The following is a 25,719-nucleotide window of genomic DNA, read 5'->3' on the forward strand; positions in this document are numbered from 1 at the left end:
AATCCCAAAGCCCCCAAATAATATTAGCAGGAGGCAGTGGTACTCTGACCTGTACTGATGCGGAGCAGCAAAGAAAGAGGAAATGATGCATGGGGAGGGGAGTTTTATAGTACCTAACTTTTTTCTGATTGGTTGTTTTCTGTGCTGCTGTGGAGTTCTAGTAAAGAGAGACTTAAGCAAATACGAAGCCTCCTGTCATGTTATAAAATTGTCTCTGTTTTACAAAGTAAATCCGTCTGTTATCAGGTAGTTGTGGCGAGTAGAAAAAATATATTTATATTTATATAAATATTTTAATAATAATTTAATAATATAATTACAGAGAGGTTGAACCCAATAGCTTAGTGCTAAGCAGTATAATACATATGAAATGATGCCTCAAGGGAATATATGCAATTTTGCAAAACATTCTATAACCAAAAAATTGCGAAAGTATACTGTCTCTAAAAAGTTTACAGGTTGCCCTTAGCTCTTTCTCCCTGTCACTTGTGTTAAGTAATTTATCACAGAAGCACTTTGTTGCCTGCACTCAGTTATTTTTAAGAATGTTGAACTGGATGAAAGCTATTGTGTTAATTATATTATTTAACTGGTGTCCAGCAGGAAATTCAATACCTGCAATCTATGCCATGGGAAGCATAAAACCTTTTTTAAATAAGTAAGTAAATAATGAAAATGATAACTCGACTCTTAATATTCCTTCCTAAATGCTTACAGTTTCAATTTGAAAATCGATGTAAGAAATCTAAAAAAAAAATTGTGCTGCAACTGGGAGGGGATAGAACGGATGAATTAAGTCACCTGTCAATCTTGGGTACATCAGTGTGAATCACTTTAAATACTGGTCAAACATATTAAAGTTCCAATCTCTCATTATACTGGAGGAGGAGAGGCATCATCATACTTTTGTGTTGAATACAGGTAAGATTTAATACTTTCATTAGCAGTTTTAGCTAGCACAACTGCATCATTCTTTCTGGAGTTAAATTAATCCATAGTTAATTTTGACTTAATACGATTATCTGCTTCTTTCTCAGCAATTCATCCCTCACTAGTGATAGATTAAGACAAGGGGTATCAAACTCTTTCTAGAGACGGTCAGAACATGAATTACAGACTGAAGTACGGACCAAATGTAGTATAACAAAGTCTGGGTATTAATCTATACAGACAGACAAACAGATACATAAAAGCATATGTCACTCAGTAAATATAGAATGCAGTAAATATAGAATGTATTTATGGGTGGTATATAAATATAGTATAGTAAACTTTTTTATATATTGCGTACCAGACAAATGCAATGTTTCCAAACTATTAGAGATATGTCCCATGTTTGGTGGTATTGTTCTAAATTGCAAATTTTCCAGCACTATGAAAGGACCAGCAACTGAGTTGAGAGGGATTACAATTACAAAAACATTTGGGCCATATATGATTGTTTGTTTTCATGAGAATATTAACAATTGTAATGTGTACCTAGGACCATGTTTATTTACTAATTGACTATCTATCATAAATGTACTTTTACTGAATGTGAATTGCACTTTTACTTTATCTTATTCACATTTAGCTGTGTGTGCAATTGTTGCCGTATCTCCTTATTTTATATACTTTCATGTGTTTGATTAATAACAAGCTGATTGATGTAGCATCTGCACACCGTGTACTTGACTTCAAAGTAATTTTACATAATACGTAGGTAATAAGGGACTTTTATTTCATGAGTACATACATATCAAAGTTAGAGTAATTTTTACCTGGTCCATTTCTATACAAACCTTATGACTGCTGTTATTAGACTAGATGTTTTATGTTCTCTTGGTCTTAGTTATTATCCCCTTTGTAGCTCTTTAATAAGTCTTTTTCCATTTTATTTCTCTCTTTCTATTATACTTTAACACATTAGCTTGGACTCTTTATCAAAGTTTCTCCCCTTTATTTAACTTTTTATTTTTCATTCTCTTCCTTTATCTTTCTTATTCTTCTCTAACTCCCATGTTTTATGTCACTCTCTTAGCCTCCACAATTTTACCTTTCTTTCTCTCGAACATTGCTCTCCCTGACTCTATGTTGCCCTTAGCTCTTTCTCCCTGTCACTTGTGTTAAGTAATTTATCACAGAAGCACTTTGTTGCCTGCACTCAGTTATTTTTAAGAATGTTGAACTGGATGAAAGCTATTGTGTTAATTATATTATTTAACTGGTGTCCAGCAGGAAATTCAATTATCATCTCTTTATCTAATTATGTCCCAGACACCAAGACACCAGGGAGTGGTTTGCATTGTTCTGGCCAATGACCTCCTGATGTGTTTATGGGTATAAATATATGTGATTTTCTCTGAAATGAACAGTTCTCTTGTTTTTACCAATACGACTGGTCCTATATTGTCCACTATTTTGGATCATTTTACACGGTTCCAGAGAGTTATAATCACTATTCCTGTAGCTCATAATCACTGTATGTTGTAGCTGAATCCAGGACCAGCAGAGAAAAGGAGAAGCGGCGACCAAGTGACAATAAGAGACCCTCATCTCAATGATTGGACTCCAGTTGGCTGACATCTCACTCCAATTAGCTCTTGGAGATGTCATTAGTCTAGGGGTTCACATACTTTTTCCACCTGCACTGTGAATGTTTACATGGTGTGTTCAATAAAAACACGGCAACATTTCATTCTTTGTGTGTTATTAGTTTAAGCAGACTGTGATTGTCTATTGTTGTGACTTAGACGATGATCAGAATATAAATAAGAGAATGCACACCATAATACACAATAAATGCTCAACCAGGTTTAATGAACCATTAATAGGTTGAAAATACAAAAATATAGAGTGATACAAAACAGGCAAAAAATAATAAACAATACAATTTACCAAAGTTCTCACGCCTAACAGGGCAGAAACAAGCATCAAAAATACCCCCCCAACGTTTCGGCACCTCCTGGCTGCCTTTATCAAGGGCGTTTAGATGATGATCAGATCACATTTTATGACCAATTCGTGCAGAAATCCATATCATTCCAAAGGGTTCACATACTTTTTCTTGCAAATGTATGTTCTTCGTTCTTCTGTATCATGCATACATATATATATATATAATTATTTTTTGGTAGCAGCGTCTTCTTGAACTCCTTCACTACATTAGTATACATAAAACACAAAGAAATGACCAATGGACATAAAATCCAGAGGACAAAGTAAAGTCCATATATGAATATAATGTAATTAAAACTAAATTTATTTATATATGTTTAAAACCCACAGGGTTTTTAAAGGGGATTAAAAATGAATATGATATTGTTCATATCCCAGCTGCAAATGTAAGATGAGATCTAGACTTGCATGTTAGTGCAGTGCAGCTTTGCATGAAGTGGAAGCCATTCAGGGTAACCCCAAGCACAGAGAGTCCAGACAGGAGCTCTACAGCTCAGGGACACTGGGAGAAATTGGGACACTGAGACACATGGGGACACTGTGAGACACAGGGACATTGGGAGACACTGAGACATTGTGACACGGAGACACTAGGGACACAGTGTCCTCATGGCTCCCAGTTTCCCCTAGTCTCCCAGTGTCTGTACCCCCATGTTTCCCAGTGTCCCTAGTGACTCAGTGTCTCCATGTCTCCCAGTGTCCCTAGTGACTCAGTGTCTCCATGTCTCCCAGTGTCCCCAAGTGTATCAGTGCCCCATGTCTCCCAGTGTCCCCAAGTGTCTCAGTGTCTCTGGGTCTCTCAGTGACATGGGGACACAGTGAGACATGGGGACACTGGGAGAAATGGGAACACTGAGACACTGGGATACTAGGGGACTGGGCGAAATGGGACACTGACACTGTGATACATAGGGACACTAAGAGACTGGGTGACTAGCGAGACTGAGATACTGGGAGACAGGGAGACACTGGGAGCAATCCATCTATACAGCAGAATCAAACTGTGAGTAGTTTGTTGGTGATTTTACAGAATTTTCTCTTATGTCACTCCTTGTGATTTACATCATGTGATGTCACGCATAACTAATTAATTATTCAAATGTATAAGGCTGGTATTTTTTTCCAAGAAAGGTGGCATCCCTAACTACTCTTCACATACTCTTGCTTAAAGGAACACTAGAGGGTCAGGAACACAATCATGTATTTCTGACCTTATTATGTTAAAACCACAATTTAGCCCCCCTGGCCCCCTCTTGCCTCCCTAAATATAGTAAACTCTTACTTGTATTCAAGTCTGCAGCTGCTGGCTCTGTCCCTGTCTGCCTCTGAACTGACTCTGTCTGCTGACATTATCAGAAGTGGTGGTCTACGCAAATTACAATGCTTCCCCATAGGATTGGCTGAGAATGTCAACTAGGCAGATCAGGGGCAGAGCCAGCAAAAGTCAAACATAGCCCTGGCCAATCAGCATCTCCTCGTGAAGATAAACTGATTCAATGCATCTCTATGAGGAAGGTTCAGTGTCTGCATGCAGAGGGTGGAGACACAGAATGGCGGTGCTGCACACTAGGCAGTGCTGCCCCAGGAGGCACCTCTAGCAGCCATCTAAGGAGTGGCCATCAGAGTTATTTTCTCTGAAAAGACAGTGTTTACTGCAAAAAGCCTGGAGGGAATTATTCTACTTACCAGAACAAATACAATAAGCTGTAGTTGTTCTGGTGACTATAGTGTCCCTTTAAGTTTGGAAGCTTAAGAGGGATGCATGAGAACAAAACTTGTGTGGACTGTCTGACAATAAAATTAGTTTAGATAATGCAGGCTTTGGTATCTCTAACACTGTGGAATATCCCCTTTCTTCTACACTCACTACATACACCTTTTCTCTGTCTCAGACTATATATCAGGAACTTCTGCCTGCTAGTAAGAAGGTAAGGAAATAAGTGGACCAGCGAGTGCAAGGGGACAGTCCTTAGATAGCATGGAGTGAGTGCATCATTAGACACATTTATGTCAAGCTCAGGGTGCTGCCTACATAGTATGACAGCATGCAGGATTGGCAGGGAGCCTGACATGCATTCATGCCAGGCTGTCCTTCAAATTCTTTGGATAAACAAACTTTTTGGGCATGTTCACAACTTTTGTCAGGTCTGGTCACGTGATTCGTGCCAGTGGCACACTCGTTTACCCCACCCATTGACTTCCTGCTTCACTGGAAACTGCTGTTAGGGGGTATGGATTTACTTGAAAGATGAAAGCATAAATTAGAGAGAGATTAGCATAGAGTATGTGTTTTCTTATAGCTGCATCCTTTGAGTTTCCCTCCAACACCATCTCCATCAGATACATGATGCTTGGGAGGTAGGACTGTTTTAGTGTTTTTGGTCGATACGATTCTGTAAATAGGCCCATCATAATTGTCAGCACAAGGCCCACTGGGCTCTTAATCTGGCCCTGGCAAAGATGCCTCTGCAACATGTTCCTGGAGGGGCCTGCTGGCTAGCCTCCTGCCCAAAGACTATGGGCCATGTAAAAAGTCATGTTAAAAGTTGACTTCCATGGAAAATCCGAACCACTGAATCGATCTGAGTTATTTTTGGATATGTTGGTTACTCAGATCGCGGTTAGACTAGGATGTGACTCTTATGGGATTTCCATGGATGTTGGGGTGTTGTGAAATTGTGTGGTTTTCTGTACCTGGAGATAATTGAGTTGTACAGTTCCTGACTCAATTATCTCTCAGGCACAGAGGAGGAGCATGTTGAATGTATTGCTTGTCTGTGACTCTCCCTGTCCCTCTTTTTCCTGTCCTATTGTTTACCCAGCAGGGTGTTGTCCCAGGCACACTTCCAGACCAGCTTCAACTAACTGCTTTGACCCTCCTCAATCTCCCATCAGCCCTTGCTATTTTCTGACCCCACCCTCCCTTTTATTATAGTGCACTATGTACCCTATTGCATGTAAATGAGGCTGTTGGAGGTTTAAATGTGTGTATAAATTGTGAGTGTTTGCCTGGATTAAACAGACTACTCGCAGCATTAAGCCTAAACTCATGTGTGGGGGGGAACAGCTATACTGCTATAATCACTGCTATACCTGCAATACTCTCTTCGAGGAGATGTCTTCCCACTGGGAGCTGGATCCAGGTGTTGGTCCAGGGTGGGAAGGGATGGTGAGACCCCAGCCAAGCTGCAGCGGCTAAGGGGGACTACAGTGCTTAAGGTGTCCTGTGCAGTGCTTATGGTACTCGGCGAGTACTAGGAAGTGTGAATTGGCGGAGGTACCCAGTCAGGGTCCCAGGCGGTCTGTCACCAAGCTATAATTGCTTGTAAATGTATGCACTGAATGTTGTATAAAGTAATTATTGGTCACAGCAGCACTCTTGTTTCTGCATTTTTTTTTTGGTTTCTGCTTTTTTTCTGTTCTACATACCGTATATACTCGAGTATAAGCCGAGTTTTTCAGCCCATTTTTTGGGCTGAAAAACCCCAACTCGGCTTATACTCGAGTCAAGGTCTGTATTATGGCAATTTGCATTGCCATAATACAGACTGGGGGAGAGGGGGGCTGGCAGAGAGCGTTACTTACCTGTTCTGCAGCTCCTGTCAGCTCTCTCCTCCTCCACGCCGTCCGTTCAGCACCTCGGTCAGCTCCCAGTGTAAATTTCGCGAGAGCCGCGGCTCTCGCGAGACTTACAGTGTGAGCTGATAGAAGGAGCTGCACGGACGGCGCAGAGGAGGAGAGAGCTGACAGGAGCTGCAGGAAAGGTAAGTACAGCTCTGCCAGCCCCCCTCTCCCCCCCACTGAACTGCCACTGGACCACCAGGGAAGGAGAGCCCCCCTCCCTGCCATGTATCAAGCAGGGAGGGGGGACGAAAAATAAATAAAAAATATAAATAATAAAAAATAATAATAAAAAAATAATAATAATAAAAAAAAATAATAATAAAAAAAAGGGGATATAAGGACCACTGGGGGGGGGGGGGGGTATAAGGACCACTATGGGAGGGAGGGGGTGGGATAAGGACCACTATGGGAGGGAGGGGGGGGTATAAGGACCGCTATGGGAGGGAGGGGGGGTATAAGGACCGCTATGGGAGGGAGGGGGGGGATAAGGACCACTATGGGAGGGAGGGGGGGGGATAAGGACCACTATGGGAGGGAGGGGGGGTATAAGGACCGCTATGGGAGAGGGGGGGATAAGGACCACTATGGGAGGGAGGGGGGGGGATAAGGACCACTATGGGAGGGAGGGGGGGATAAGGACCACTATGGAAGGGAGGGGGGATAAGGACCACTATCGGAGGGAGGGGGTGGGATAAGGACCACTAAGGGAGGGAGGGGGGGAGAAAAGGAACACTATGGGAGGGAGGGGGGATAAGGACCACTATGGGAGGGAGGGAGGGGGGGATAAGGACCACTATGGGAGGGAGGGGGGGATAAGGACCACTAGGGGAGGAGGAGGGGAGGTCAGGACATATGGGGGGGGGGCAAATATCCTTGCACCGGCCCTGCACACACTGCATTCATACACTGCATTCATACACACACTGCATTCATACACACACTGCACTCATACACACACACACTGCACTCATACACACACACACTGCACTCATACACACTGCATTCATACACACACACACTGCATTCATACACACACACACACTGCACTCATACACACGCTGCACTCATACACACGCTGCACTCATACACACGCTGCACTCATACGCACACACGCTGCACTCATACGCACACACTGCATTCTTTATACACACACTGTAAATAAATATTCAATTAATATATTTTTTTTAGGATCTAATTTTATTTAGAAATTTACCAGTAGCTGCTGCATTTCCCACCCTAGTCTTATACTCGAGTCAATAAGTTTTCCCAGTTTTTTGGGGAAAAATTAGGGGCCTCGGCTTATATTCGGGTCGGCTTATACTCGAGTATATACGGTATTTAAATGGAGTCTGGCAAGCTCCAGGTTTAACTCCCCTCCCTGTTACAGATATCCCACTACATGCTCTATTTAGCTCTTAAATGGCAGAGTTCCCCTAAAATGTTGGATGTCCCTTGTAAGTAGAATAATCTCATGTTGGTGTAGAGTAGGGCCTGGCAAAAATGGGGTACTCTGTAAATTATGGTAGGGTTATACACTATATTGACAAAAGTATTGGGATATTTTAATTATTGAATTCAGGCTTTTCAATCAGACTTATTGCCAAACGTGTATAAAATCAAGCACGTAGCCATGCAGTCAGCATTTACAAACATATGTTAAAAAAAATGAGTGAATTCAAGCACAGCACTGTGATAGGCTGCCACCGTTGCAATAAGGGAGTTTGTGAAATTTGATTCCTTCGAGATATTCCACAGTCAGCTGTGTATTATTGGAAAGTCAAAGCGTTTAGGAATCTCAGCAACTCAGCCAGAAGACCATGTAAAGTCACAGAGTGAGTTCACCAAGTGTTGAGGTGCATGGTGTGTAAAAGTCACTAAACTTCCAGTGGCATTGATATCAGCACAAAAACTTTGTGGCAGGAGCTTCATGGAATGGGCTTCCATGGCTGAGCAGCCGCATACAAGCATCACATCACTAAGCACAATTGTAAGTGTCGGATCAAGTGGTGTAAAGCACACCACCATTGGACTCAGGAGCAGTGGAAACATATTTTGTGGAGTGATGAATCATGCTTCTCTGTTTGGCAGTCTGATTGAGTAGTCTGGGTTTGGCGGATGCCAGGAGAACGTTACCTGCCTGACTGCATTGTGCCAACTGTAAAGTTTAGTAAAGGAAGGGTAATTATATGGGGCTGTTTTTCAGGTATTGGGCAAGGCCCCTTAATCTCAGTGAAGGGAAATCTTAATGCTTCAGAATACCAAGACATTTTGGACAATGCTATGCTTCCAATTTTGTGGTAACAGTTTTGGGAAAACCCTTCTCTATTCCAGCATGAATGTGCCCCAGTGCACAAAGCAAGGACCATAAAAACATATTTGGATGAGTTTGGTGTACATATTTGGATGAGTTTGGTGTGTATGGGGGACAGCGCTGCCATCAGAAATTTTGGGGCCCCTGACACAGCTCAAGATCTGGGCCCCCCGGTGCCTGCTCCCCCCTTCCCCCCCCCCCCCCCCCCCGCGAGTCCACCCACAGGGATGCAGTGTCTGCAGGGCCGGTGCAAGGATTTTTGCCGCCCTAGGCAAAAGTAACGTTTGCCACCCCCCCATGTGACATCACAGTGCCCCACCCATATGATCTGCCATGTTAACTAACACAGTGCTGCAGTGCTGCCGTGTTTACAATAAAAGGCCTGCAGGGACAGGCTATAGACACCAGAACCACTACATTAACCCCTTAAGGACACATGACGTGTGAGACACGTCATGATTCCCTTTTATTCCAGAAGTTTGGTCCTTAAGGGGTTAAGCTGCAGTGGTTCTGGGGACTATAGTGTCCCTTTAATGTGAGGTAAATTAAAGATTAGTGCCACGAATAATATACTAGATTGCCTACTTACAACCAGATGAGGATGATGATGGGCTTCAGCTGCCGTCTGGCTCCACTGGTCTGGTGTAGAATAGGCTCTCTGGAGGCGGTTTGTAACTGTGGTCACAAAAATCAATGTTCTGGGAGAACGAGAAGCAGCTCCATTTTTTGAGGGCCCTTTACACAACTCAAGGTCTGGGTCCCAGGGTCCACCTTCATGTTCCACCAATGAGTTTGTTCACAGGGGTGTGTGTGTGTGTGTGGGGGGGGGGGGATTGTGTGAATCTGTGTTTGTATGTGTAAGGGCTGCAAGGTGAGTTTGTGTATGTATGGGATGCAGTGTGTGTGTCTGTAAGGGATGCACTGAGTGTATGGAAGGGGTGCATTGTGTGTTGCTGTGTGTAAGGGATGCATTGCTTGTGTATGTGTGTCTGTGTGTAATGCATTGTGTGTTTTTCTGTGTGCAAGGGGTGCATTGTGTGTGTGTGTGATGGATGTCAAGCTCTCCCCCTACCCCCGTCAATTTCCTTCTTCTCCCCCTGCCTCTCATTTCCTTCTTCTCCCCCTCCCTCTCATTTCCTTCTTCTCCCCCTCCCTCTCATTTCCTTCTTCTCCCCCTCCCTCTCATTGCCTTCTCCCCCCTCCAATTTCCTTCCTTCTCCCCCCCTCCAATTTCCTTCCTTCTCCCCCCTCCAATTTCCTTCCTTCTCCCCCCCCTCCAATTTCCGTCCTTCTCCCCCCTCCAATTTCCTTCCTTCTTCCCCCTCCAATTTCCTTCCTTCTCCCCCCCTCCAATTTCCTTCCTTCTCCCCCCTCCAATTTCCTTCCTTTTCCCCCCTCCAATTCCCTTCCTTCTCCCCCCTCCAATTTCCTTCCTTCTCCCCCATCCAATTCCCTTCCTTCTCCCCCCCTCAAATGTCCTCCCTTCCTCTCCCCCTCCCTCAAATTTCCTCCCTTCCTCTCCCCCTCCCTCAAATTTCCTCCCTTCCTCTCCCCCCTCCCTCAAATGTCCTCCCTTCCTCTCCCCCTCCCTCAAATTTCCTCCCTTCCTCTCCCCCCTCCCTCAAATTTCCTCCCTTCCTCTCCCCCCTCCCTCAAATTTCCTCCCTTCCTCTCCCCCCTCAAATTCCTACCTCTCCCTCCCCTCCCTCAAATTTCCTTCCTCTCCCCCCCAAATTTCCTTCCTCTCCCCACCAAATTTCCTTCCTCTCCCCCCCAAATTTCCTTCCTCTCCCCCCATCAAATTTCCTCCCTTCCTCTCCCCCCCAAATTTCCTCCCTCCCTCTCCCCCCACTCCTCAAATTTCCTCCCTTCCCTCCCTCTCCCCCCACTCATTCAAATTTCCTCCCTCTCCCCCCCCCACTCCCTCAAATTTCCTCCCTTCCCTCCCCCCCCCCCACTCATTCATATTTCCTCCCCCTGCGACCCGGTATGTTCCCACTGAATGTGGGGCCCGGACGACCTGAGCAGTCCGGGCCCCCCAGGACCGCCGGGCCCATGACAACCATTGCGGTTGTCATGCCCTGATGGCGGCCCTGATGGGGGAAGGGACACAACCACGTATTAATGTCTATGTACTTAGAATGCAATGTCAAAAATGTCCGGTTGGTGTCATGGTCAGGTGTCCCCATATTTCTGTCCGCATATCATATAATGCAAGCCAACCTAAGCTGTTTGTTTAAAAAAAAAACCTTCGTTATTTAAAACAAGTTTGACGTTGAAGAGGCTGAAATTTATATGTTGTATCACAAACTCCCAGACACACACACACACTCTCACTCCCAGACACATACACACACACACATACATACACTCACAGACACACACACACTCCCAGACACAGGGCCGGCCTTAGGGGTGTGCGAGCTGTGCGGCCGCACAGGGCGCCATGGAGTACGGGGCGCCGTGCGGCCGCACAGCCGGCCGGGATTTAAAAAAAAAAAAAAAAAAAATTTTTTTTTTTTTTTTTTTTTTTAAATTTGCAGCGGGGGCGGAGCTTAACGTGCGGCGGGGGCGGAGCTAAAAGCGCCGGAAAACTGATGCAGGGGAAGCAGGAAGGAGTCCCTGCTTCCCCACCAAACAGTCACCAGGAGCTGCACTGCCTCCACAGGTAACTGTGATTGTCAGGTGAGTGTGACTCTCTGCCTGTGTGTATTACTGTCTGTGTGTGTGTGTGTGTGTGTGTGTGTGTGTATGTATGACTGTCTGCCTCTGTGTGTGTATTACTGTCTGTGTGTGTGTGTATGACTGTCTGCCTCTGTGTGTCTGTGTATGACTGTCTGCCTGTGTGTGTCTGTGTGTATGACTGTCTGCCTCTGTGTGTCTGTGTATGACTGTCTGCCTGTGTGTGTCTGTGTGTATGACTGTCTGCCTCTGTGTGTCTGTGTATGACTGTCTGCCTGTGTGTGTCTGTGTATGACTGTCTGCCTGTGTGTGTCTGTGTGTATGACTGTCTGCCTGTGTGTGTGTGTCTGTGTGTATGACTGTCTGCCTGTGTGTGTCTGTGTGTATGACTGTCTGCCTGTGTGTGTCTGTGTGTATGACTGTCTGCCTCTATGTGTGTATTACTGTCTGTGTGTGTGTGTATGACTGTCTGCCTCTGTGTGTCTGTGTGTATGACTGTCTGCCTGCATAGGCGTGCGCACGGGGTGTGCCGGGTGTGCCTGGGCACACCCTAATCCCCGCAGCACGCCTATGTATTGAGACCGGCAGGGGAGATCTCAGGATCTCCGCTGTCGGCTCATGCAGAGCCGGTGCTATCCGAGCGCCGGCTCTGCTCTCAGCCTCCCTCCCCACCGAACCACAGGCAGGGAGGGAGGCAGGAGAGGACCGGCGGAGCTCCTGCCAGCAGCTCCGCCGGGTTCCTCTCGCGAGATTTGAGCGTTGCCGCAGCAACGCTCAAATCTCGCAAGAGTGAACTCTAGCCCCGCAGGGTAGAGTTCACTCTCCACTGGACCACCAGGGATGGCGGTAGCATGGTCCCCCCTCCCTACATAAGGTAACAAGGGAGGGGGGATATTAACTAAACGGCACCTCACCTCACCTCCACTGGACCACCAGGGAAGGCAGCAGGAACAAGAATCCCCCCTCCCTACATAAGGTAAGAAGGGAGGGGGGATATTGAGTCATGTACCCCCACATCCACCCCCCACAATCACCCACACACATACAGCACACGCACCTACACACATACAGCACCCTCACACAGCACACACACACATACAGCACCTTCACACATACAGCACCCTCACACAGCACACACACACATACAGCACCTTCACACATACAGCACACACATACAGCACCCACACACACAGCACCTACACGCGCACACACAGGACCTACACACATACAGCACCCACACACACAGCACCTATACACATACAGCACCCACACACAAATACAGCACCCACACACACAGCACCTACACACACACAGCACCCTCACACAGCGCGCACACACACACATACAGCACCCACACACAGCACCTACACACATACAGCACACACACACATACAGCACCCACACAGCACCTACACACACATATAGCACCCCCACACACACAGCACACATACAGCACACACACAGCACCCACACCCACATACAGCACCCACACACATACAGCACACACACACACAGCGCCCTTACACGCACACACACACACACACAGCAGTGTGTGTGTGTGTATAAATAAATATATATATATATATATATATACACACATACATATACACGCGGCGTGTGTTTGTGCTTTAGGGTGCACACCCTAATGCAATAGGCTGCGCACGCCTATGTCTGCCTGTGTGTGTGTGTATGACTGTCTGCCTCTGTGTGTCTGTGTGTATGACCGTGTGTGTGTCTGTGTGTATTACTGTCTGCCTCTGTGTGTGTCTGTGTGTATTACTGTCTGTGTGTGTGTGTGAGACTGTCTGCCTTTGTGTGTCTGTGTGTGTGTGTATGGCCGTCTGACTCTGTGTGTGTCACATACAACCAATACACGCATATCACACACTGTTAATACACCCATTACAAATATCACACATAGCATACATATCACACACAGTCATCACACCTTCTATCACATACACAGACAACACAAACATTACAGCATACATGGATGACGGGGGGGGGGGGCGCTGTGAAGATTTTTCGCACAGGGCGTCTAAATGCCTAAGGCCGGCCCTGCCCAGACACATACACATACACACACCAACACACATACGCTCCCAGACACACTCACTCACAGACACACAACACACACACACATATACACAAAAAATATTTGTATATTTTTTTTACATTTAAAAATGTCCACCCAGCCTCCATACCTGGGGCTTCAGTGCGGCCGGCTCATGTCTCGCTGTCAGACGCGGCGAGGGAGCTGTGTTCTCTCTGCTCCCTCTCGCCACGCGGGCTTTCTGCTGATGCCGGGAGCCGGAAATTACATCATATTCTGGCTCCCAGCATCAGCAAACGGCGCGCGGCAAGAGGGAGCAGAGAGAACACAGCTCCCTCGCCGCGTCTGACAGCGAGACAAGAGCCGGCCGGGAGGGATCCTTCAGGTGGCCATTAGGCCACCTCTTGGGCCCCCCATGACAGGGGGAACATGGGGGCATTTGGGGGCGGCATTTTTTGCCGCCCCCTGAGTGCCTGCAGGACCACAAACAGGAACGGTGTTCCTGCTCTAAAAAAAGTGCAGGAACGCCGTTCCCACGCGTTCCTGCAGGACTCGAGCCCTGGTCAAAATGTGATCTCTGTGAAAAATAGATGCATATATCATATAATTTCATATAGACAAAGAATTTTTAATTTTAAGGCTGTAAGCAGGGTGTTGGCAGGGGTGTTGAAATTTATGGTGACTTACTAATGCCAAGTTACGCAACAAAAATGTAATTTAGTACAACAACAATGGATTTTTTTATTTACACAGACTGATTTCTAAACATCTAAAAATTTTAATCTAGGTCAGGTCAGATACTGTTCCTTTGCCCAGTGTGGAATTAAGGAAAACAGTATCACCCCCTAAATCCTTAAATCAATGAAGTCATTAGGTTGTACTGATAGGGGGTAACCCTGATAAAGTTAATACTATAGCGAACAAAAACTAATTCTCAAATTACAGCACACTATTAGGTGACAGAGTAGAGAAAAAGAAGTACAACCTTGTGAAAGTGTACTAGTAAATCAAAAAGGAAAAATAAACTATTTTATTTAAGCTACAAACAATAGCCCACTTATTAATAGGTAATCCAGAAGGTAGGTACTCAAGCTGACTGCTCACTATAGGTAAACTGACATGGGTAGGTAAACAGCGATAACTTAATGCAGGTAAACTACCTGCTCCAATTACAGTGCTAAACTGGGAGTGTACTGAGCCCTATAATGTATAGATCAGATATAAGTGACTCTATCCAGGTGGCTCACACCGTCCAGGGCACCACAAGCCTCTATACTCATTTCCTCATTAGTCAAAAATCCACATCTCCACCTGTCCCTGTTACCTCGGCACCGCACTTGGCTAATGCCTACCAAAACTTCTGATCCTATTACTAGGCTAAATCAACAAAACGTGCTATCAACCATAACCCAAGTGCATAGTGAAAAAAATAAAAAACAAAAGAAATGCCCGACGCGCATTTCAGCGTGTTAAAACGCCGTCGTCAGGGGCTAAAGTAAGCTAGTCTCAACCCTAGTTGCATTTAAATATCCTGTATGTAGTTAACCAAATCGGCAACAGCCGGTAAAAGGGGGGGTTTGGAAGGAAGTACTCACATCTAATTGGTCGAACGGCAACTATACAGTGCCCCAATCAGTGCGCCAGACACACACCCTCGGGAACCTACTCTCATTGGTCCCGAGCGCTGTGTGTACTGCATGCGTCACCAGCAAGGGCGCTATTAATCGCATCATGTGGGTGGAAAGGGGTAGGGGACGGGAAATAGCCGAATATTCCCAAAACCCAAATTTATAATAAACACTTAGAAAAAAATAACGCATAGCTTGAAAAATAGTGAACATCTACACCAATGCCATGACCATTCTTCAGTGGGTTTACGGTTCATGGGACTTGAACATATCCAGTAGCCCCCACGAAAAGGAGGCTGGGATATTAAACTTTCGTCACAGCAATCACTGTTACAATGTCTCAGCCAATTAATTTTAATATTGCTGACACATTGTTATCTGTCCTTCTCGTTCAACACTTTGATCTGAAGAGACAAAGGCAGAGAGATCATTGTTATTAGTGTGCCTACGGCTGGTGCAAGGATTTTTGTCTATATGGGTGAAGATGCCATCCCCAAAATGTGCCTACACCTCTGTGTCTATTAACCCCCCCTTTTGTCCATCTTACTCATTCTTTTGCCCTTTTTGACAATCGTGCCACCTTTTTATTTCTCTTTTCCCTTTCTGCATACAGGTAGTCCTCACTTAGCGATGTACCTGTAAGTGAGGAGTGCTTGTATTGTGTCCCATGTTTGTAATTCTTTGCATGCTATTGAGTCTTTATCACACCTTTTGTGGCCTCTTAACGCCTTATGTCTTTTATCCCACTTCTAAATGTTTCCTTCCCATTATTGTATCTTTTTTTGCCCCTTTTGGCCTCTTACCCCCTTTGTGTTTCTCTACCCTCTATGATTTTCTTATTCTGTTGTGTCTAGCTATCTATCTATCTATTTATCTATCTATGGCAAACTCCCCTTTTAGCTGCATTTGCCACGAGTTCTTGAAGGGGACTACTTGCCAGCCTTTTACCCTGTGACTATGGCCCCTTTAATTTACTGTGGTTAAAGAGACTATTTGTGCCTATTGGGACTTGGCACAAGGGCTCTTCCGATACAGCCGAAGTGTCGAAGTAGTCGAAGTGGCCGCCGTTCGACATTCGAACACGTGGCAACGGCTATCTTATTTAGTCGAACGTTTCAGCTGTGTTTTGTCATCGAGTTCATGGAACTCAAATTGGAAATGCGACGGCACAAACACCGCTAAAAATGTACCTTCCAGGGAACTTCGACTATTTCGACGGGAGTCGAACGGCGTTCGGTGAGTTGAAGCACACAAACAAGGACACACATTGAATATGCTCATTCAACCGTTCCTTTCAGTAGTTAGAATGGTACTTTGACTGTTTTAAATAGACTGGCCGCACAGCCTAATTCTCTGGAACTGTTTTGGGAATGAAACCATGCGTGCGGTCGGTCAAAAGAGACTTCCAGGAATTTCCAGAACCCCTTCTCTGATCTGGGTGATTTTTGGATATGTTGTTCACCTAGATCAGGGCTATCAGGGTATGTATATGTGCTGTATTTTGGAGTACTTATTGGACTTTATTAAAATATGTGTTTAGGGATAATTAGGTTATTGTATTATCTTCCCTAATTGTATCACAGGCAGAGGGGAGGGATTGTGTACAGTATCTGGGAGTGTCTGAATGTACAACACTGTTTTTATTGGCTTGTTGATTTTATGTCCTGTGCCCCACAATGTCCACCTTGGCGGTAACCTTGTGGGGAAGCTTGTATAAAACACAGTGTGCCTCCATAAAACTGGTATTCCAGCTTACACTCCAAAACTGTGTGTCCTCCTGTTATTGAAGGGAAAGAAGATTTACTCCTGTGTCTGCTGTTCCAGCTTGTTGGTGACTAGAGCTAATTCCCCATTTGGCTCCAGGAAGGAGCGGTTCCAGGGTCCCAGACAAGCGATGGTGACTGTGGGCAGAAGTGCTGCTGTTTGTCCCCTGGTCCAGCTAGGAAGCAGTCCTTGGCAGAGGTACCCAGCTGGGGTACAGGGAGCTCCGTTGCACTATCTATCTATCTATCTATCCCTACATACACACACACACACATATAAATATATATATATACACACAAACATAAATATCTACAAAAATACTGTCACTCCAAGGTTTTCATTCAGGTAGGTTCTTTATTTGACGAATTCCAGCAAGTCAACGTTTCAGTCCCTCTAGGGAACTTTCATCAGGACAGGTAGAAGGGGTATTCAATCACAATTTTTTCCCCATCATAACCTTTTTGTTTTTTGCTTCCCAAGCACTACCAAGCCTCAATAGCAAACCAGTAACCAACCTCATGCTGATGATCTGCATTAGCAATGAAACAGCTGTCCATCAGTTGTTCACTGGCTTTGCATCTTTTCCTACGTTGTGTTTCAAAGCTGTTGTATACAGCAAACACAGACTCAAAGGAATCCATGTTTAAAATGGAAACCAGTAACCAACCTCATGCTGATGATCTGCATTAGCAATGAAACAGCTGTCCATGAGTGGTTCACTGGCTTTGCATCTTTTCCTACGTTGTGTTTCAAAGGTGTTGTATACAGCAAACACAGACTCAAAGGAACTCAAAGCTTCAAATACCGCGGTTACATCAGAGTTTTAAAAAGTAAATTTTTTTTGGGTGCTAAATAGTACATTAGTGGGGTAGTACATTAGTGGGGTGCACTTCATATCTGAGAGTCAAATAGAATCGTCAAATACTGCTGTCACATTGCAGTTTTAAAACTTAAAATTTTTTGGGTGTTAATCTGCTAAATAGTACATTGTGTGGCCTGCTTTTCATATCTTAGAGTCAAATAGAAGCGTCAAATAGTGCGCTTACAGGGCAGTAGTAAACATTCTTATTTTCTGGATGCTAATCTGCTAAATAGTACATTTGCGGCCTGCGGTGCACTTCATATGTGAGAGTCAAATAGAAGCATTTAGTAGTGCGTTTACAGGGCAGTGGTAAACATTCTTATTTTCTGGGTGCTAATCTGCTAAATAGTACATTTTGGGGCATGCACTTCATATCTGAGAATCAAATAGAAGCATCTAATACTGTGGTTACAGCGCAATTGTAAACATTCTAATTGTTTTGCTGCTAACCTGCTGCTTACATTGGAGTTTTAAAAAGTCCATTTTTTTAAATAATTTTTTTGGTGCTAAATAGTGTACTTGCGGTGTTCACTTCATATCTGAGAGTCAAATCGAAGCGTAACTTTGATTTTATAGCATGAAAGGAGGCTTCATATTTGCTTAAGTCTCTCTTTACTAGAACTCCACAGCAGCACATTAACATAGAGATAAAAACACCAGAGACAAAATAATCAGGAATCTATAAAAGGCTTCTCCCAACTATCTATTTCCTCTTTCTTTGCTGCTCCGCAGACAGTACAGGTCAGAGTACCACTGCCTCCTGTTATATATGGGTGGTTGTGGATATTTTACTGTATTTATATGTTTATTACTGTATTGATTTATTTGTTTAGAGGGTATTTTTGCATCTACCTTCTTAGTGCTCTAGTGATTTATTTATTTAGCTATACTGTATTTTCTGCATCTACCTGCCTAGTGCTGTAGGGATTGAATTATTTAGCTATACTGTATTTTCTGCATCTACCTGCTTAGTGCTGTAGTGATTGCTTGATTGATTGATTTACTCTGTTTATCTACCTTCTCATGGCTGCAGGGATTTATTTGTTTAGAATATGTTTACCTCCCTACTGCCATTATGATTTATTTATTTAGATTGTATTTTTCTGTCCCTACTTTTTTGCTGTAGGGATGTATTTTCTCTTATGATTTTTCTGCATTTTCCTGTTTTGGGCACCCCTGTCTAGGGATCGTTTTTTTCTTGGGTTTGGAGTGGGGTTCCCTTCCTCCCTCTACCTTTTCTGGGTGGCTTTGCCCCCTTCACTTTTCGTCCAGCTGGAAAGTGGTCCTCTGACCGCTTTCCATTGCCGACCGCCGGGACCCCGGAGTAAGACTCCGGTGGTCCCACGTGTTGGATCCCGCCCGCCAGCTCAGTCCGCCGAGCGAGATCCTCTGCTTCCCATGCAGTGCTAGGGCCCGAGCATCCACTTCCCCGCGACCGCGTGGTCGGGTGGGGGCGGGGCCGGCCAGTTACCAGACTTACCGCATTAGTTCCGTCGATGGCAGGCACATGTGCTGTAGCTTTGACTGGGACTCAGCTATGACTTGGGCGCATTGCACCCTCAGGCTGTCCTGGCTTTGTGCCCCATGTGGCTGGCAGGTTAGGCTACTGGGGACCATAGTGGATGATATAGATCACAGGCATGCTATATAGAGCTGTGCACAACCCCTCAAGGGTTACAGGCACAACTGGCAGTGTTACCACTTATACTCATCCCCCCCCCCCTTTTTGTTTGATCAGATGATTGCTTGCAGCGCTCTGTTTTATCATATTGACCAATGGAGCACCTCTTGTGAGGTAACTCAGTTGGTGAGTTCCCTGACAGGTGTACTCATTATGCAAGTTCACTATTTACGGAGTGTCAGGCACTATTTAACTGAAGTGCGTTATCTACAGTTACACAATGGAATGCTTGGTACAGTCACACATAAGAATGCTATCTACAGTTACACAGTAGAAGGCTATGTTCAGTTACACAGAAGAATGCTATGTACAATTACACTGAAGAATGCTATGTACAGTTACACAGAAGAAGGCTATGTACAGTTACACAGAAGAAGGCTATGTACAGTTACATAGAAGAAGGCTATGTACAGTTACACAGTAATATACTATGTACAGTTACATATAAGAATGTTATGTACAGTTAGACAGAAGGATGTTATGTACTGTTACACAGAAGAGTGTTATGTACAAATACACAGAAGAATGTACGTACAGTTATACGGAAGAGTTGTACGTACATTTACACAGAAAAATGTTATGTACGGTTACACAGAAGAACGTAATGTATGTTTACACAGAAGGATGTTATGTACGGATGCACAGAAGAGTGTTACGTACAGTTACACAGAAGAAGGTTACGTACAGTTATACAGAAGTGTGTTAATTACAGTTACACAGAAGTGTGCTATGTGCTATTAATCTGAAGAAGTGTTATGTACATCTTATCTGAAGAGCGAAAGGTACATTTTATCGGAGAATGGAATGTGCAGTTCCTCACCTGTACATCTCTGAAGGTCCTGACTTGTCTGTGCCCCAGGACTTGGCCGACTTTGTCCGTGCCTTACTGATTGGCCTGCTCTGCCTGTGCCCCATTGATTGACCTGCTTTGTCTGTGCCCCATTGATCTGGCCTGTGCTGTCTGTGCCAGAATGTCTGCATGCCAAGCCTACTGCCACATACTCACGCTTGTGCATTGCATGCGCTGCCCAACTTGCCTCGGTCACTATATGGGGTGCTGCCCCTATCTCCCTGCCAGTGACTCTTGTCCTCTATACTCCTTGAAGTCGCTTTGCCTGGGACCGCTGCACAGGAGAACCCTTATCCGGGTTAACAGCGCAGACAATGACTACTATGGAAGTGACCGCCTCTGTGGAATTAGGCTTCAGCCAGGGTCCTCCATTAAGCTTATCAGGAGCGTAACGCTAGAGGGCCCACCTTTAAAATGGCAGACGACTTGAACGAGTCAGACTCTCCTAGGGGAGAGCAGGCAAGGGCACATAAGCGCTACTGGAAGGGTTAAGGCCCATGAACCAGTGACTTGAATGAGTCAGACTCTCCTTGAGGAGAGCAGGCAAGTGCGCATGAGCGCTACTGGAAGGGTGAATGCCCTGAACCAGGCTCCCGGAAAGATAAGACTCCGAGGAGTGGCTAACCCCTCTGCAGTCGGCCAGACGGCCCTGCCTATATGGCGCGGGGGAGGCGATGACCACCGGATGCGGCAGTGACCACCTTCTTAAAAAGGCAGCCGACTTGGAGGAGTCAGACTCTCTGAGTGGAGAGCAGTCAAGGGCGCATAAGCACTATGGGTAGGATGAAGGCCCAGAACCAGACGCCCGGAAAGATTAGACTCCGGAGAAGTGTCTAGCCCTGATATGATCGACCTTAATGGCCAGATGACACTGCCTATGTGGCCCAGGGGTGAAGGTCCCCGTAAACCCCCCACCATGGCCGCCCTAGCTGAATGGCGGGCGGACCGGTTCCCCTCGGAGGGAGAGGACGATGGGGGTGTGGATTATGATGACGGCCCCTAGTGGCACCATGAGATGTAGAACAAAATCCACTACAGGGGCCCCGACGACCTTGGAAGAAGAGGTCGTCTCGTGGATCGCCCCTGTTTGACCCTCTATCCATTGCTCACCTTGTTTCTTTGGAATGATCTCTGCCCGATCACCTAGCACCATCAGTGCGTTTCTGGGCCCGTAGACCGCTGGCTTGGGAAGCCCGCAGGATAATTCAAGCGGTATTCCCAGCCGGGCTCCCGAACAAAGTAGCCGCAAACCCAGACTTAGACCCCGATGGGGCACTGCGGTTTTGCTGGTTAAGCACCTGTCTAGTATTCAGGAGATCCTGAGTGCGGCCCACTGCAGTGCCTATACTATTAAGTCCGCACTGTTCTCCGCTACACAAGTTGTGCTAGCGGAACATACGAGGAAGTATAAGAGCTGTCCTTTTTACATGTAAGTACTTCACGGAGGCTTATCCCAGCTCCAACCTGTACCTTTTATAGGGGTTTCGACCCTTGACCCGGAATGTCACACTTGCCTCCACTTTCGGATGACATCCCAGACGGGGCCCCGAGTCTGGGGTGGCAGACGACCTTATCCTAAACGCAGTTTGGACCGCTGGAGGTACTTGGGATAAAGGGATCTGAGCCCCTCGGAGTCCCGGCACGAGTCTAAGATTGAACGTATATTCATTAGTTACTGTGAATTAGACGCGGCCCTCAAGAAACTTCTAGGGACCGCAGGGCCCACTTCTGGTAAGGTGGCCTCTATTTTCTCCCTGGTGAGATAGGTATCTTGTGCATCAGTCATATGGGCGACAATACAACCTGGTTGGGATACCAGAACTATCTGAAGAGATCTTTCTTGTTTTCCACGCGTTGGGACCCGGATGCGACTCTTCATCGATATAGGACATCTTGCTGTACGGTCTACCTGGACGGGCTTGCTGGACCCACTGCGAGGTACCTCCCAGACCGAAAGGTCAGACGCTCCCTGCGTTTTCCCTTGTTAGAGTCCCTGGATTTCGTTTTTTTTTCAACCAGGGAAATAGCGAACCTCCTCTACATCTCAAGGAGTGGAGTCCTGGAGGGCGGATTGGACGCAAGGGGGTGACCCCTCTGCCTGAGTTCTCGTACATATGGAATAGTTTTCTCTGGGAGGACCCGGCGTCAAGACTTTAGTCCACGGAGGAGGACCCATCAGGCCCCAACCAGTTCGGCTGGATGACGGACCCTTTGCTCAGCGATGGACGCTTCCCTCCAGGAGTGTTCGACATGGAGATGCGGACGAGTCTCCTCTGTTTGTTTGGTCTCAGGACCTTTCTACAGGTGCCTCGGTCTGCTGGTACTGCTTGGAATTATGTTTCAGCAGAGTCAAACCTAGTTCCTGGATCCCCTGGACCCTTGCTCATTGATCTCTGGGATTTTGAGACTATGGTCTGCATGGCGACCCTGACGTAGTTGGATCTCCTAATTTTGCTACCGCTTTTACAGGGTTCGGGTATTGTTCGGTCACTTTATTACCGGGGACTGCCATATTAATTAGATTAGGGAGCGCGTAAGACTGTTGTTGGCGGACCTCGCTCTGCTTAGAATTCCCTTTACGATTCCTGAGGATGGGTATTCATCTCCCCAGGGGGTACAAGCATTTTTGTCATGCTCCTATGGTGGGTTCTGTCGGGTTTTGCCCATTCACGGATTCTGGATTTATTTCAGTTATTAAACCATGTTTTTCTCTCAGATGGGTTCGGCGGTTTGGACCTTAGTTGTCTATCAGCCTTAGTCGGACCCGAGGGTCATATTCTTACTTTGGTAGCGCTCCCACCTTTAGGCGGTGTTCGACGTCACCGTTTGTTTAAATGGTTCTTCCCTTTTTCTCGCCCTTCATGTACTGCTTTGTTGTGGTTGGCATTGGCGGGGCGTATAGGTTTTTTCGGTTCACTTCAGTCCGTAACATGGGACTTCAGGTACCGACATGGCGGGCGTTTTTCTCCAAGACCTTCTACGCTTTCCTGCCGGTTACGAGGAGCTATCTTCATAGAGTTTAGATTGGTACGGCGGATCGTGTTTCTTTGGTCTTTGCTGTCCGAGCGTTAAAACAGCAAATATGAAGCCTCCTGTCATGCTATAAAATTGTAGATTATACTAGCTTTAGTGTAACTATAATCTTAATTTTTTTAATGACAGGAGGCGAATATTTCCCTCCCAGTTTTCTCCCTCCCCTTGTTGTTTGTTGGTTTGACTGACTTGTTGTTTATTAGCCTTGTTTCCTGGGCTAGGTTGGTTATCTGGGGGAGTTGGGGTTTATCTGGGATATGGTACCGTCAGTATTTTATGATGGGGATTCAGTTTTTTTCACTATCTGGGATATTATACTGTCAGTATTTACGATGGGGATTCAGGTTTTCTCAGTACATTTCATTCGCTAATCAGTGTTTTCGTAGAGTGTTTATCTCGTTTCAGTTTAATGGTTTGGCTACAGTTCTTAGATCCGACTACTCTACAGGATAAAGGTCAAGGCTTCACCCACTGGTTCCACGGTTTCAAGTTCGCATGGCATTCATTGTTATGTTATGTTTGTTTCTTCTGTTATTGTATTTGTGGTGTATTGTTCATGTACTTTATTTGTCGCAGCGTGAAAGAGGAAATAGATAGTTGGGAGAAGCCTTTTATAGATTCTTGATTATTTTGTCTCTGGTGTTTTTATCTCTATGTTAATGTGCTGCTGCGGAGTTCTAGTAAAGAGAGACTTAAGCAAATATTCGCCTCCTGTCATTAATTAAGATTATAGTTACACTAAAGCTAGTATAATCTACAATTTGAATTTACTACATAGGTCACTTGTAATATTGTTTCACACCTACAAAACTTGTTACACAGATCTAAGTGATAGAAAACAGATTGATATTTTCTACACTAGAAACTACCAGATAACAAGCTGCTATATTCAAACCAGTGATCAATAGCTAAGAGGTACTTCAACAATATTGTAATTCTGGGGCAATACCCTCACAAGTCAAACTGAGAGGTCCGTTTATAGGGAAAACTGTTGCCTGGAGGAAATTCTAAAACAATTTCCATATGTCCTTTGCAGACTTTACATGGAAAAACACAGGTGCCAACTGCTGTGGCTTTCTGCAGTATGCATACCGGCACGGAGGGCAGGGTTAAGGAGTGGGTGGAAGATGATGTGTGCTAATCTGCTAAATAGCAAAGGAAAAAACTGAAATGGGTTAACTAAAACAGTGCACCCAAAATCAGAATATAAACCCTAAATGAATCTGCTCCGTCAATTAATTGCAAAGAGTTGCCAGTAATGGAGCATAAAACAAACTAATGAATCTTTATTATTCCCTCTTAAGGGAAATAAAACAAAATAAATAGAGTGAAAAAATGTGTATGTACAGTGACCAAATAAAAAAATAGGATCATCAATTAATCTATCCACACCATATCATTCACGCGGTATGAATAACTTTAGAAAAACTGAAATGGGTTAACTAAAACCGCAGTTTGACCCCGCCCATGCCGCATGTTAAGCCCCGCCCCGACACAATGTGTTTTTTGTTTTTTTTAATAATCCCTGGTGGAGAATTCATTATTTTCCACCAAGGATTATTAAAAAACAAACACATTTCCCTTGATACAGTCCACACACAGACTGCTGAGTCCATACACACACAGACACAAAGACTGCTGACCATGCACACAGACACACACACATAGACACACAGACTGCTGAGTCCATAAACACACACATAGACACACACACAGACTGCTGAGTCCATACAAACACAGACACAAAGACTGCTGACCATACACACAGACACACAGACTGCTGAGTCCATACACACACACAGACTGCTGAGTCCATACAAACACAGACACATAGACTGCTGAGTCCACACACAAACACAGACTTCTGAGTCCATACACACAGACTGCTGAGTTCATACACACGCATATACTTCTGAGTCCATACACACACACACATACTGCTGAGTCCACACACACACACACATACTGCTGAGTCCATACACACATACACATACAGACTGCTGAGTCCACACACACACACACAGACTGCTGAGTCCACACACACACACACACAGACTGCTGAGTCCATGCACACACACACACATACAGACTGCTGAGTCCATGCACACACACACAGACTGCTGAGTCCATACACACACAGACAGACTGCTGAGTCCATACACACACACACACACACACACAGACTTCTGAGTCCATACACACACACATACAGACTGCTGAGTCCATACACACACATACAGACTTCTGAGTCCATACACACACACACACAGACTGCTGAGTCCATACACACACAC

At 45.3% G+C, this 25,719-nt stretch overlaps 1 protein-coding gene across 4 annotated transcripts in view; it reads left to right on the forward strand.

Moving 5' to 3' along the window:
• Window positions 1-833: 833 nt before the first annotated feature.
• LOC134579447 (3-galactosyl-N-acetylglucosaminide 4-alpha-L-fucosyltransferase FUT3-like) overlaps window positions 834-25,719 on the forward strand; it is a 111,576-nt gene continuing 86,690 nt past the window's right edge. For 3 of the 4 annotated variants that reach the window (XM_063438741.1, XM_063438743.1, XM_063438742.1), the window contains exon 1: window positions 834-921. The gene's annotated coding sequence lies outside the window, so the exon portion shown is untranslated. The remainder of the gene's footprint in view (window positions 922-25,719) is intronic. The other variant, XM_063438744.1, reaches the window with a different exon arrangement.

Source organism: Pelobates fuscus, chromosome 12, assembly GCF_036172605.1.
Source record: "Pelobates fuscus isolate aPelFus1 chromosome 12, aPelFus1.pri, whole genome shotgun sequence".
In the NCBI taxonomy this organism is placed as follows: domain Eukaryota; kingdom Metazoa; phylum Chordata; class Amphibia; order Anura; family Pelobatidae; genus Pelobates; species Pelobates fuscus.